Source organism: Mauremys mutica, chromosome 7 (assembly GCF_020497125.1).
Source record: "Mauremys mutica isolate MM-2020 ecotype Southern chromosome 7, ASM2049712v1, whole genome shotgun sequence".
In the NCBI taxonomy this organism is placed as follows: domain Eukaryota; kingdom Metazoa; phylum Chordata; order Testudines; family Geoemydidae; genus Mauremys; species Mauremys mutica.
In genome coordinates this window covers 96,696,317-96,710,531 of record NC_059078.1, presented here as the reverse complement: position 1 = coordinate 96,710,531, position 14,215 = coordinate 96,696,317, and the positions used below count along the sequence as shown (strand labels likewise).

General features: G+C 45.4%; 1 protein-coding gene across 7 annotated transcripts in view; it reads right to left on the bottom strand.

The window, feature by feature from the left end:
* PCGF5 (polycomb group ring finger 5) overlaps window positions 1–10,053 on the bottom strand; it is a 101,911-nt gene extending 91,858 nt beyond the window's left edge. For 2 of the 7 annotated variants that reach the window (XM_045023340.1, XM_045023339.1), the window contains exon 1: window positions 9,387–9,752. The gene's annotated coding sequence lies outside the window, so the exon portion shown is untranslated. Of the gene's footprint in view, window positions 1–8,980; window positions 9,103–9,386; window positions 9,797–9,840 lie in introns of those variants that run through there. The other 5 variants (XM_045023343.1, XM_045023344.1, XM_045023346.1 and 2 more) reach the window with 5 other exon arrangements.
* Between the last annotated feature and the right edge of the window lie 4,162 nt (window positions 10,054–14,215).

Sequence of the window (14,215 nt, the reverse complement as noted above, 5' to 3'; positions counted from 1 at the left end):
GAGTCCAAAAAAGGAGGGATGGCAGGATCCGTTGAAACAACCAGTCCGGCACTGCTGACCGGTCTGGGAGCGGGAGCATGTCAAACCTCGACTTTAGAGGCGGTCTTTACATGACCACACACCCTACCCAGCACAGTGTGCGTCCCAGTTTCAACCCTTTAATGCAAAGTCATCAATAAAGACACCGTTGTAAAGCTACAGTGGAGCACGTACTTTAATTTTTAAATGTGTGTTAGAAGTTGGGAAAGCGGGGTGGACGGGGTATGTAACTGCAGAGGCTAGTCAACAGTAACTTGGTAAAGAAACAGGAGCAGGTTCAGCTTCTCTGTGAAGAAACTGAACAGTCACAGTTCACGCTGCTCGCTGCTACTTGAAGAGTTCCTTGTCGCTGTGCAAGGTGCCTGCATAGGCCGTGACGAGCCAGGGCATTAGTGGGTAGGCTGGGTCCCCTAAGATCAGTATGGGCATCTGCACATCCCAAGCGTTATTTTGTGGTCCGGGAAGAAACTACCTTCCTGCAGGCGTCTAAGCAGACCAGAGTTCCTGAAAACACGCGCGTCATGAACTTTGCCTGGCCACCCGACGTTGATGTTGGTAAAACGTCCCCCATGGTCCACCACTGCTCGCAGCACCATTGAAAATTAGCCAAATTTCTCAGCAGCTGACTGCAGAAGAGGTGGACGATAAGTTGCGAGGAGCTGACAGCGGCCACAACTGCAGCGGGATCCGTGCTCGCAGTGCTGTGGCGCCCGTGCTGTCACTGAGAAGAAAAGTGCACGAACAGATTGCCAGCTGGCGCTTTCAGGGAGGGATGCTGGGCGTGATTGACGGTTCAATGATGACAGTTACCCAAAACCACCCTCCACACAATTTCCCCCCCCCCCCAGCATGCATTGGTGGGAAATCCCAGCATTCCAATGGGCGGCGGGGAGTGCGGGAACTGTGGAATAGCTTCCCACAGTGCACCGCTGCCAAAGTCGACGCTTCGCCCGTTACTGTGGACTCACACAGTCGAATTAGTGTATTTACTGTGGATACACAACTTCGACTTCATTAGGTCGATTCCAGAAATTCGAATGAAGATGAATCGAAATAGTCTTGTAGTGTAGACGTACCCTAAGGTGCCACAGGACTCTGTCGCTTTTTACAGATCCAGACTAACACAGCTACGCCTCTGATACTTTGTATGAGATAGTTGCTCATCTATATGTTCATACACCAAGTTGTTCACTTTTACTGCAAAGTAAATGGGGGGTGGTGGAGAGAGGAGGTTGTTTTTTGTTACAGAACAACAGGTGCAGGGAATACATTACTCTTGAAAGACTGGAAACAACAAGTTACAGCCTAAAATATTCCATTAGGCAACTCTTCTAGTCCTAAAAATTGACCCAAGAATTGCAATAATTTAAAGATATATAAATGTAATACGTATCACTATATTGCAAATTCAGATATTTACTATCCTCCAGAGTAGTACTAATAAAAAAATCACCCTTATAAGAATAATATGAAGATAAATTGTCTTTCTACAATATAGTAATACCACTGTATTTGGCTTTATATAGCCTTTTTTCCATAGTCAACATATCCCAAATCACTTCCCAAAGCAATGGAGTGACTGTAGACAAATGCAATTTGCTAAAAACTGTTGACTTTTTCCACTAGAAACCAAGTCCATAGCTGAACCAAATTCCAGTCTGAGAGCAGCACAGGACATTTTGTCCATAGAAACTCATTTTGTTTTTGTTTTTAACAACATTCAAATTTTAATTTTCTTAGGGTTTAATTTTGCCATCAGTGACTCTTGTGCACTTGCCCTTGTAGTTGTTGGAGCTTCACAGGAGTCACCAAGGGCAAAATTTAGGCTTACTTGTTTTCATTCTTGTTATTGACTATTTGTTTAATGTTATTTGTCTTGTATAATGCGCCGGTGCTTGGGGAGAACACTCTTTTATCCCTGCAGTAAAATGTTGTGGGGTTTTTTGTTTTGTTTCAAAAAGACTTGGGCAAATTCCTAAACCTATAATCATTTTTAAACATTTATATTACAGCAGCACCTAAATGACAAACTGAAAGTTGTTGGAAAAAGCCATATAGGTGGCCAACAATTAAAAAAAAATATATCGGGGTGAATAGATTGTTGGTGTGCACTACAGAGTATAAGTGAATTAGGAAACAATACCTTTACTACTGAGGATTCAGTACTCTTTGAGAGCTGAACAACTCCCAGCAACTTCCATATACAATTTTGAAGCCCCTCTGAGAGGAAGGCATTTTTCTCCTTGAGTCTCTTCAGTAGTACCTTTTGGGCAAATAAGATTATCATTGTACTTAAGGCAAAAAGGTCACAATATAGTGGTTTGAAACAGGGACATTTCCATCCCTTTCTGTCCTTAAGAGTCCTCATTGAAAAGTTCTTCATGAAAAACAAATTGCTCGACAAAGAACTAAGAAAACTGCTTGCAAGTGCAGTTCAATATATGTCTTCCAGTGCTTCTTGCAGTACATGGTGCATGAGAGGCCAGATTGGCTGAATGAATGAAGGACATTTGAAAATTCTATAGTGAATTATACTCTGTAAACACACTGGCATCAGTAAAGAGGCATAGGGTGTCAGTCAGTGCAAATTTGACTGGAAGCTGCCAATATCTATTTGTTGGAAAGAGTGAAAGCCTCCAGTCCAGAGTGATGGAACTGAAGATAAAGAAATTTAAGAGGTTAGTTAGTTCAAATTCAATTAACATTTTAAAACTAAATGATATGAACTTGCTACTGAGCTCCATTCAGTTAAAATAATTGTATAGCTTATGCAACTCCACACTAAGTCTGAGAAAGCCCATTTAAAAAAATAAAATAAATAAAACTCTCTCACTTGACACCAAGCAGAATAAACCTACAGTGCAAACATGGAGCTGCAACACTCATGCAAATGGACTGTGGTATCCAAACATCTTAAAGGGCTGAGGGGTTAACTTTTTTTTCCTCTTTCCTATTTTCTTTCTTTAAAATAACTAGTTTGGTTCCATTTGTAATTCACACATCAACCCAGCAAAAGAACTCCAAGTTTACAAATACATACATTTAAGGTAATGGCATAAAGGAAGAAAATTATTTAGTCTCAGAAGATGACAGAACAAGCAGCAATGACCTAATCCTAAGGAACAAAAAGGTGTGGGCAGCTATTAGGAAAGTTCTTGGGGACTGTATGGATTTGGCAATTAGTAATGGAAAATGAGCATTTCACCTTTAAGTTACCAGATCAAATGTGAACAGGGTCAGTAGTCACTATAAATTGTTACCATATGAGGGCCATTCAGTGTTTTACACATAAAAAGAGGTGGTGGCAGCAATAGTTCAGTCCCTACTTGACAAGTGAGAATATATATCCTTCATATCACAAAACCACCACAAAGGTACCTTTATAGCCAGTTTTCACAGAGAGAACAAAGAATGGAGATTGAAACACCACTCCTCCCCATACATGCACTTAAAAGTTGTCTTGCCACATGATTGAGGTTGCTGCCTGTGCTATACCCCTTTTGTTGATAAAGGGCTTCAGTCTCAAAGGCTGTCAAGCTGGCACTTTTCATGACCACTACAGTGATTGAAAAAAATAGTTAAGAAAAAGTACAATAGAGACTAGACTATCAAGGGAAATGGTCAAGGCACCAATGCCACAGAGATTCAAGAACAAGTTAGATAAGGCATTAACAGGAATGATAAGAACATAAGAACATAAGAAAGGCCGTACCGGGTCAGACCAAAGGTCCATCTAGCCCAGTATCTGTCTACCAACAGTGGCCAATGCCAGGTGCCCCAGAGGGAGTGAACCTAACAGGCATTGATCAAGTGATCTCTCTCCTGCCATCCATCTCCATCCTCTGACGAACAGAGGCTAGGGACACCATTCTTTACCCATCCTGGCTAATAGCCATTTATGGACTTAGCCACCATGAATTTATCCAGTCCCCTTTTAAACATTGTTATAGTCCTAGCCTTCACAACCTCCTCAGGTAAGGAGTTCCACAAGTTGACTGTGCGCTGCGTGAAGAACTTCCTTTTATTTGTTTTAAACCTGCTGACTATTAATTTCATTTGGTGACCCCTAGTTCTTGTATTATGGGAATAAGTAAATAACTTCCTTATCCACTTTCTCAACATCACTCATGATTTTATATACCTCTATCATGTCCCCCCTTAGTCTTCTCTTTTCCAAGCTGAAGAGTCCTAGCCTCTTTAATCTTTCCTCGTATGGGACCCTCTCTAAACCCCTAATCATTCTAGTTGCCCTTTTCTGAACCTTTTCTAGTGCTAGAATATCTTTTTTGAGGTGAGGAGACCACATCTGTACACAGTATTTGAGATGTGGGCGTACCATGGATTTATATAAGGGCAATAATATATTCTCAGTCTTATTCTCTAGCCCCTTTTTAATGATTCCTAACATCCTGTTTGCTTTTTTGACCGCCTCTGCACACTGCGTGGACATCTTTAGAGAACTATCCACGATGACGCCAAGATCTTTTTCCTGACTCATTGTAGCTAAATTAGCCCCCATCATGTTGTATGTATAGTTGGGGTTATTTTTTCCAATGTGCATTACTTTACATTTATCCACATTAAATTTCATTTGCCATTTTGTTGCCCAATCACTTAGTTTTGTGAGATCTTTTTGAAGTTCTTCACAATCTGCTTTGGTCTTAACTATCTTGAGTAGTTTAGTATCATCTGCAAACTTTGCCACCTCACTGTTTACCCCTTTCTCCAGATCATTTATGAATAAATTGAATAGAATTGGTCCTAGGACTGACCCTTGGGGAACACCACTAGTTACCCCTCTCCAATCTGAGAATTTACCATTAATTCCTACCCTTTGTTCCCTGTCCTTTAACCAGTTCTCAATCCATGAAAGGACCTTCCCTTTTATCCCATGACAGCTTAATTTACGTAAGAGCCTTTGGTGAGGGACCTTGTCAAAGGCTTTCTGGAAATCTAAGTACACTATGTCCACCGGATCCCCCTTGTCCACATGTTTGTTGACCCCTTCAAAGAACTCTAATAGATTAGTAAGACACGATTTCCCTTTACAGAAACCACGTTGACTATTGCTCAAGAGTTTATGTTTTTCTATGTGTCTGACAATTTTATTCTTTACTATTGTTTCAACTAATTTGCCCGGTACAGACGTTAGACTTACCGGTCTGTAATTGCCGGGATCACCCCTAGAGCCCTTTTTAAATATTGGCGTTACATTAGCTAACTTCCAGTCATTGGGTACTGAAGCCGATTTAAAGGACAGGTTACAATGATGAAGTGAATGGAGAATGGAAGGTGGTAGATTCTGTTACACAGTGGTCTTTTCTGGCCCTACTCTCTTTTATATTTTGATTTATATTTGTAACTAGCAAAAGAAATTAAACCTATTTTAGATATAATTATTACCTGGCACAACATGTAGGAACTGGCCAACAAGTATCTTCATGTAAGGAGTTTGTGGACAAACAATCCACAGACTAGTGTGTGTTCTGTGGAGAATTTTTTAGAGAGATGTTAAAGGGAATACTGTATTTTCCTACTTTTGCCTCCAGTAGTGTTGCTGTCTAGCGCAGTAGTCTGAACTTTGCTTTGGATCACTGCATGTATCTAGCAAGGGTCTCTAAAGCAGGAACTGGGGTGAGGAAAGTGTCTTGTTAATTTTTTTCCAATTGGGTGGCTGGCTACTCATTTCTAGTTTTAGGTAGCGGGAAGAGATTTATATGAAGATGCTGCTGGCATGAACCGTCAATGGCACAGAGTCTGTGAAGCAAGTGAGAACATTTGATACCTCATAAGCAAAATTTAATACTTTAGACTTTATACTCAAAGTTTCTTTTAAGAAGATGGGGAGGGAGGGGGTTGGTTTAAGGTTTGGAATATCACCTTGTACCTTATTGAAAACTGTGCTTACATTCCCTGATACAAGACAATAAAAGCAACAAGATTCAAAGTTCATCTGACACTCTCCCTTTATCTGCTTTCTCACACCACTTTACCCCCATTGTTCTTTGGGTTCTGCTATGTAGAATATAGCAATCTGCCTACCAATCGAAAAGAGGGTGCTATGCTCTCTATCTACCTTAAACCCACCCAGAAATCTGGCACCCTGCCATTCCATCTCACTTTATTCTGTGTATTTTACAATGGAACGAAATTTACAGTCTCTCAATTTTACTTTGAATCCCATGGCATACATAGCACACAAAAGAAAAAGGTGGAGCAGATAGTCCATTTATGCTGCTTTACTGCTAGTTTTCTTACTTAAGCGCAGTTCCACTTTTGTGCCAAATAGTACCCAAATAGAATATGGATTTTCCTCTTTTTGTCTGTTGATGTTTTAAAGAACATTAAATGAAAGAAACATTAATGCAGTGTTAATGTTGGTAATTTAAACATATCAAACTAAATTTTCCACATCTGTGTTATCGTGGCCATATTGCACCCCTATTTCTGATGACTATTTTATTCATTAAAATATACCTCCTGTTGTTTAGTGTGTCCAATATTGCTGAGCTACCACCGCTATGCAGATTTACCCTTGTTAACTCCTGAACTTCCTGATTTGAGTGTTAAAATGATTAGAGTGGAACACTGAATTAATCTAGTCTTTTTGCATTCAACAGCTACACTATCTTTTGATATAGAATTCTTATTTATGAAGTGCCAATGCGTTCACCTCTGTATGAACACAGAAGATGGCATGCCCCCTCTCCTCGAACAGTAATGTATGAGAAGCTAACAGCAACCCTGTCCATGAACATGTTTGCTTTCCTGACCTCTTCTGGAGAAGAGCTGCAGGTATGGAGCTCAGCCCAGTAGAGATAAGTAGGGCCCTACCAAATTTACAGCCGTGAAAAACATGTCATGGACTGTGAAATCTGGTCTGTGTACTTTTACCCTATACAATACAGATTTAATGGGGAAGACCAGCATTTTTCAAACTGGGGAGTCCCGACCCAAATGGGAGCTGCAGGGGTGGGGGGGTTGCAAGGTTATGGGGGGGGGCACGGTATTGCCACCCTTACTCATGTGCTGCCTTCAGAGCTGGGTGGCCGGAGAGTGGCAGCTGCTGGCTGAGGGCCCAGCTCTGAAGGCAGCAGCACAGAAGTAAGGGTGGCAATATGATACCATGCCATCCTTACTTCTGTACTGCTGCTGGTGGCAGTGCTGCCTTCAGAGCTAGGCTTCCAGCCAGCAGCCACCACGCTCCAGCCACCCAGCTCTGAAGAAGGCAGCACAGCTGTCAGCAGCAGCGCAGAAGTAAGGATGGCAATACTGCAACCTCCCCATGATAACACTGCGACCCCTACACAACCCCATTTTGAGTCAGGACCCCTAGAGTTACAACACCATGAAATTTGAAATTTAAAAATACCTGAAATCATGAAATTTATGATTTTTTAAATCCCATGACCATGAAATTGACCAAAATGGACCATGAATTTGGTAAGGCCATAGAGATAAAGGATGTACCACGACCAGATGAGAAAGTGGGGGGTTAAATGGAGACTATCATATGGACACAAACACACTTGACACAGTACTTATGTTTTTGGATTGCAGGTGCCTGCATGTGTACAGCACTTTCCCCTGCTATACTTGGCTGCTTCATTCTTGAATGCAGGTTGGCACCACAGGGAAGGAGAAGAATTGTAAATTTCATGTCACTGCCTTCTCCATACAAGACGACAGGAGACAGAAGTCAAGGAAAAGTGGAAGGTATGCAAATGGGATTCCAGAGAGAAGCTGTATACTAAGGACCCTGTAATAGTCTCAGTGGAGTCAATGGCCATCAACTTTAAAAAGAGCAGCATCAGACTGTAGTTTATGTAAGGGTGCCACTGTAGCACATTTATTGAGTAAATTGGCTCAGCTTTCCCCCAAAATATAGAATGCTTGGAACAGACTTTTATTTTGAAATAGGTCAATTATTTTGGCCTATAACCAAAACTTTTTAAAAAACCTTTGTATTTGACAAAGAATGTCCTTGACCTATGTTTTACAGATATAACTATACAATTTCATATTTTTCCTGTTCAAATCTGATTTAAAATAGCATACTGCTTCCTGACCTGCACCCCAAATATCAATGATGAGATATTGGCAACCTTAATATCATTTAAGATAGTAAGGAAATCAAAGGGTTGGTTAGTTCATAAAGGCACAGGAGCTCTCTCACAATGAGCTCTCTTCTGACTAGACCAAGAAAATAACAGTTTAGCGTTGCAAGACTTTCACAGCTCATGAACTAGCCTCAGGAAACCGGGGTGGGTTTTTGAGTGCAAAGTACATCCTATCCCCCTCCCTCTGTTTCAGAAACTGACACTGATCTTTCACTATCAACAACAATGTATTTTGTGTGTGTATGTACACGTGTGAGAGAGATGATTCACCAGCCTTTATTCCATAGAGATGATTCATTCAGTCATCTCCAGATCATACTAACATACTAAAAATGCTCAATTACCAAGTTCCTAAACTTTTTTGCTCAAATATTTATTTTTTAGAAGTGAGAAATATCCAGAGTAAGAGGAAGGAAATGTGCAATGAGGAAATACAAAGGGCTATATTTCATTTCCACCACAACCGTTGGAAAACACGCCCAACAGTATGTGTAAAAAGGTCTCATCAGTTTTGCCTGGGGGCTCAGACAGGTGTGGCTACGTCCTTTGGGCCATGACTAGTCCCTCTATCCCCAATTATTTGGAAAGAGAAATGCACAGGAGCAGCTCTCTATTCAACAGAGGACTTCTGTCTCTCTCCTTATATAATAATCCAGCCTAATCAAAACGGAGGCCAACCACCCTGCCATGGAGCATTAACTAGAGATAATTACCCTAGAAACAGATGATCTGGACCAGAACCTATTCCTCACTAACTAGCCACCCAGGCTCTTTGCTAGGAAAATCCTTAGTGGAAGCACACGCAGCAGCCAAATGCAAACCTGCTTGTTACCCAACAGCGAATGTGCTGCTGCTGCTCTCAGTCCCCAGCAGGAAGCTACAAGCATCACAAACTGCAGCAGCGTCTTCCACACACATATCAGGGTCTCCCCCTCTCTCCAGCCAGAAATCTCAGCTCGCTCAGCCTCTGCCCGCACTGAAGCAGGCTCTCTAATTAAAGGGAAATAAAGGAGAAAGTTACTCTGTGGCTCTCTGCTCCAGTCCCTTGGAGCCCCTGCCACATCCCTCCTGCCAGCCTGCCTCGCTGCTGCTGCTGCTCTTCCCTGCAACATGATTCAACAGCAATGTCACGTTGAGCAACTTGTTACGACACCTGCTCGCCCCCCTGCACCCCAGAACACGCTCCCCAGCCCCCTGCTCGGGCGTGCGGGCGGACGGGTCCCTTACCTTCCCTCAAGAGGCCCTGAGCTTGGGGGGAGCGCGGGCGGGAGGCAGGTAACGGTAGGGCGCTCCGGAGCCGGAGGGCGGGGGAGGCTGCGGGAGCCAGCCGGGGGAGAGAGAGCACGGCGGAGCGGAGGAGTTTCCCAGGCTTGTTTACGCACCGCTGCCCTGTTCCGCGCGCACCCCGCACGCTCTGATTGGACACAAAGTGGGGCACAGCCTGTCGCCGCCCGCCTGCCCTCCGAGCCACGCCGCCGCTCCCTGGCGCTGGCCCGGGCCGGTAGCGGCTGCGGAGCCCCGCAGCGGGGCCGGGGACCCACCGCCCTGCCCCAGCAGCTGCCCTCCCCGGCGCCGCAGACGCTCAGACGCCCGGCCGCTGGGGCGCCGATGAGCATGTGCACAGCGGCTGCACAGGCCCAGTAGCGCAGGGAAGCCCCAGCGAGGCTGCTGCCGCCCTTACCCGGCCGGCTGCCTGGCTGAGGCGCCCCGGGCCCGGAGCAGCACGGGGCGGGGAGGCGCACGCTTTTCGGGCGTGCAGGTGGTGGAGGAGCAGGGCGGGGAATGGGCAGCAGCCGGAGCGTGCTGGCGGCGAGGAGACGAGGGGGCGCTGAGAGCCGATGACGAGCGACACACGAATAACCCGCCGCATTCTGAGCTGGACACTAAGAGAGAAACATCTAGTGTGTGTGACAGAGTCAAACCCACCCTGAAGATCTGCCCGCGCTTGGATTGCGTCCCGGTGTGCTTGGCGCGGCGCCCTATTCCAAAGCCGTGGCGGGAGCGTGTAAACAATCCATGTTTCAATCTATTAATCTGTCCCCTCCAGTTAGGGGTCTTGGAATAAACCTCATCTCTCCCTCTGCTTACTCCGTAAGGAAAGCAACAGGTCGTCACTACACGCACACGCTTATACAAATTGATGGAAAAGAAAGCTCTGTTACAAGTTGTGATGCACATTACTGCTTCGGACAACCCTTGGTTCCCTTTCCCATAAAATGACATAATATCAATTTTGGATAGAGGGCAACCTAAAATAGTGCTTTGGGAAACAGCTCATGCAAAAGAAATGCCACATCATTCTCCCTTATCTCCCATCAAAAGCCCATTCAGAACTTAAACATAGAGTGGGGTTGTTTTATCATTGCTGTTGTGTTGATTGTGCCTGGCATTATGGCTGATAATGTCTAGTGTTAAAACCAAGGAAATAATGAGCTCTTCAGAGTATAATTTTAAATTATTAATTTAGTAATTATTTTTTGGTTAAAGCAACTCAGATTCCTTCCCCATTCTCAAACTGCAGCAGCTTCTTCATGATGATATTTTACAGTTGCAATAAATACAGTATCCCCATATTTTGGTATTGATGTTCTACATAGGCTGTAGCTCTTCATAATGGAAGTCCCATCTTGCTATTTCAGAGGGTGGCTGTGGAGTTTCAGTGGAGTCAGTTTCTCAGTGTTTCCTTATTTTTTCTAGACAAATATTCATGTTCCTCTCACTAATAACAGAAGCCTGGGTGCCCAGTTGTTGCACTGCATCTTGCATGATGTTCAGCAGTAGTCCCCTTGCTGGAACCATTTCGTGGCAGAGTGTGAATCCAACCTTTTTGTTCTACAAACCATGTGTCTTGGTCACTGCTGATGGTGTGTAGGAGCTGTTTACAGGACAATCAACTGTCTTTCAATCTTCTGGAGCTTCTTTTGCAAGGGAGCAGTTACTGGGTCCTAAAGCTGTGGTTATCAACGGGAGGTACATCAACTCATTAAGGGCTTGGCTACACTTACAAGTTGCAGCGCTGGGAGTTACAGCGCTGGTCATGCAGCTGTGGAAGGGCCAGCGCTGGAGTGTGGCCACACTGACAGCTACCAGCGCTGCAGTGTGGCCACACTTGCAGCACTTTCCAGCGCTGTATTGAGAGGTGCATTGTGGGCAGCTATCCCACAGAGCACCTCGTCCCGTTTTGGCGCCGTTTTGGCGCTGAGTATTGTGGGAAGGGGAAGGAAGTGTGCGGGTCATTCCGCTTCCTGTTTGCCAGCGCCCCGTGGTGCATCGCTTCACATCCCAGCATTCACTCTTTCCAGCAGCGTTTGGCGCCATTGTGAGTGTCTTTCTGTTACTCTCTGTGTGAATCGCGATTTCTGTGGCAAATGGAGCCCGATCTGCTGAGGACTCTGCTGATGAGTGTCACCAGCACAACACGTTTGGCAGTCCAGCTATTCCTTCAGCTCCAAAGTGACAGTGAGGATTCCGACGATGATATCAATATGGATTTGCCTGCCGCGTGTGACACTAAAGTGCTTGCGGCATTTACGGAAATGCTCAGCACCGTTGAACGCCGCTTTTGGGCTCGGGAAACAAGCACTGAGTGGTGGGATCACATCGTCATGGAAGTCTGGGATGACGAGCAGTGGCTGCAGAACTTTCGTATGAGAAAAGCCACTTTCATGGGACTGTGTGCTGAGCTCGCCCCCACTCTGCGGCGCAAGGACACAAGATTGAGAGCTGCCCTGACGGTGGAAAAGCGAGTGGCTATTGCAATGTGGAAGCTGGCAACTCCAGACAGCTACCGGTCGGTCGGGAACCAGTTTGGTGTGGGAAAGTCGACAGTGGGAATCGTTTTGATGCAAGTTTGCAAGGCAATTAATCGCATCCTGCTAAGAAAGACCGTGACTCTGGGGAGCGTGCAGGACATTGTGGATGGCTTTGCACACATGGGTTTCCCTAACTGTGGAGGGGCGATAGATGGGACGCATATTCCTATTCTGGCCCCCCCCCACCTGGCATCAGAGTACGTTAATCGGAAGGGGTATTTCTCTATGGTTCTCCAGGCGCTTGTGGATCACCGCGGGCGTTTCATTGACATTTACACAGGCTGGCCTGGAAAGGTGCATGATGCACGCATCTTTCGGAACAGTGGCCTGTTCAGGAAGATGCAGGCAGGGACTTTTTTCCCAGACAGGAAGATCACAGTAGGGGATGTCGAAATGCCCACTGTGATCCTTGGAGACCCCGCGTACCTGTTACTGCCTTGGCTCATGAAACCCTATACAGGGAAGCTTGACAGGAGCAAGGACCGGTTCAACTACAGGCTGAGCCGGTGCAGAATGACTGTGGAGTGTGCTTTTGGGCGTTTAAAAGCCCGCTGGCGTTGCTTGTATGGGAAGCTAGACTTGGGGGAAAGCAGCATCCCCGCGGTTATATGCGCTTGCTGTACCCTCCATAATATTTGTGAAGGGAAGGGTGAAACATTCAGTGAGGCATGGACCACCGAGGTTCAAGTCCTGGAGGCTGAATATGCACAGCCAGAGAGCAGGGCTAATAGAGAGGCCCAGCACAGGGCTACAAGGATTAGGGATGCCTTGAGGGAAGAATTTGAGGCTGAAAGCCAACAATAATGTTTGCTGCCTTGCATGGGAGTGAATTGCACTGCTTACACTGTTATGCTATTATCCATAATAATAATATGATTTGTAGTGCCTCTTTCTTTACTGGGCTAAGGTATCTTTCACTATCTGCTATAATAAAGACTGTTTTCAAAGCCAAGAATTGTTTTATTGAAAAGAAAAAAACTTCCTTGACAGACAGACAGACACACAACATTTCATGAACACAAGAGGGCAGGGGTGTGGGTTGGTGAACTGTACAGTCACAAGTTTGCATATGCCCTGTCTGGATTGCTGTTTAATGAATCCTGCACTTCAGGGTTCATATACTGCATGGTGATGGGGGTTGAATGCAGAGGGTAAGGGTGGTGGTAGGTATCAGGGCTGGTTGGGGAACGTACAGGTGTTGGAGGCAGCTGGTGGTGGTAAGAACCTGGATGCTGGGGAAAGGTGGTTTGAGCTGACATTGGGGCACAAGGCACAAAGGACGGGGCGGGTGGGGGAGTAGCACGGTAGTGCTCTGCTTGCATGGCAACGAGTGACTCTATAGACTCCGCTTGGCGCTCCAGGATGCTTAGCAGCCGCTCCGTGGTTTTCCTCTTGGCCACTGCATTTCTCTTGCGTGTCCTGCTTTCTTTCTCTCGCCAATCCTTCAAGTCCTTACTCTCTCGAGCAGACTGATTAAGAACAGTTTTCAGCATGTCTTCTTTGCTCTTTCGGGGATTTTTTCTCAAATTTTGAAGCCTCTGTGATGTTGAACATCTGGGCAGTCCAGTAGTCAAGGTCACTGTAGAAACAGAAATGACAACATTTAACACGGGCAGCATTGTATCCACTATCTCCAGACATGAATTGTTACACTGAGGGAGTGAGTTCTTATTTAAGCATTCTTTTACCCACACGCATAACACTACAGAAGCCACGACATGGTGAGTGAGCAGTGCTTATATGGGGAGAAGTGGGGCTTGGGTGTAAGAGGGGAGCTGGTTGCTTCGGGTAATCTGGAGTGCTAGAGGGGTTGAGTGAAATGAAGATGCAGATGCAGGGGTGATCTTATCTCCCTATCTCTTCACTAAAGAGTCTCCCAACATTTTTCACAGGACTTAATCCTGGAAGATGTTTCCCTACTGCGAGTCACTAGGGAACAGCGGGGGGCTCTTTTAGAGCAATGTGGATTCCGCCCGGGACCCTATGCGGCTTGCCTGTGTTCAGAAATGGTCCCCCCACCACTGGCAGAAGAGTGGCGCGGACGCGTCACCGTCACTGGGACAAGGGACACAGTGGCTCTGCCTATAAACCTGCGCAGGCATATTGCCCACGCTCTGGATGAAGCTTTTGCTGAGATAACTGAGGCAGATTACCGCGACGTGATAGACCACATCAACGGGCTATTCCACATCTAGAGGCTGGCATGCATGCATCCATAACCCCCCCTCCTCTCCAGAAACATTT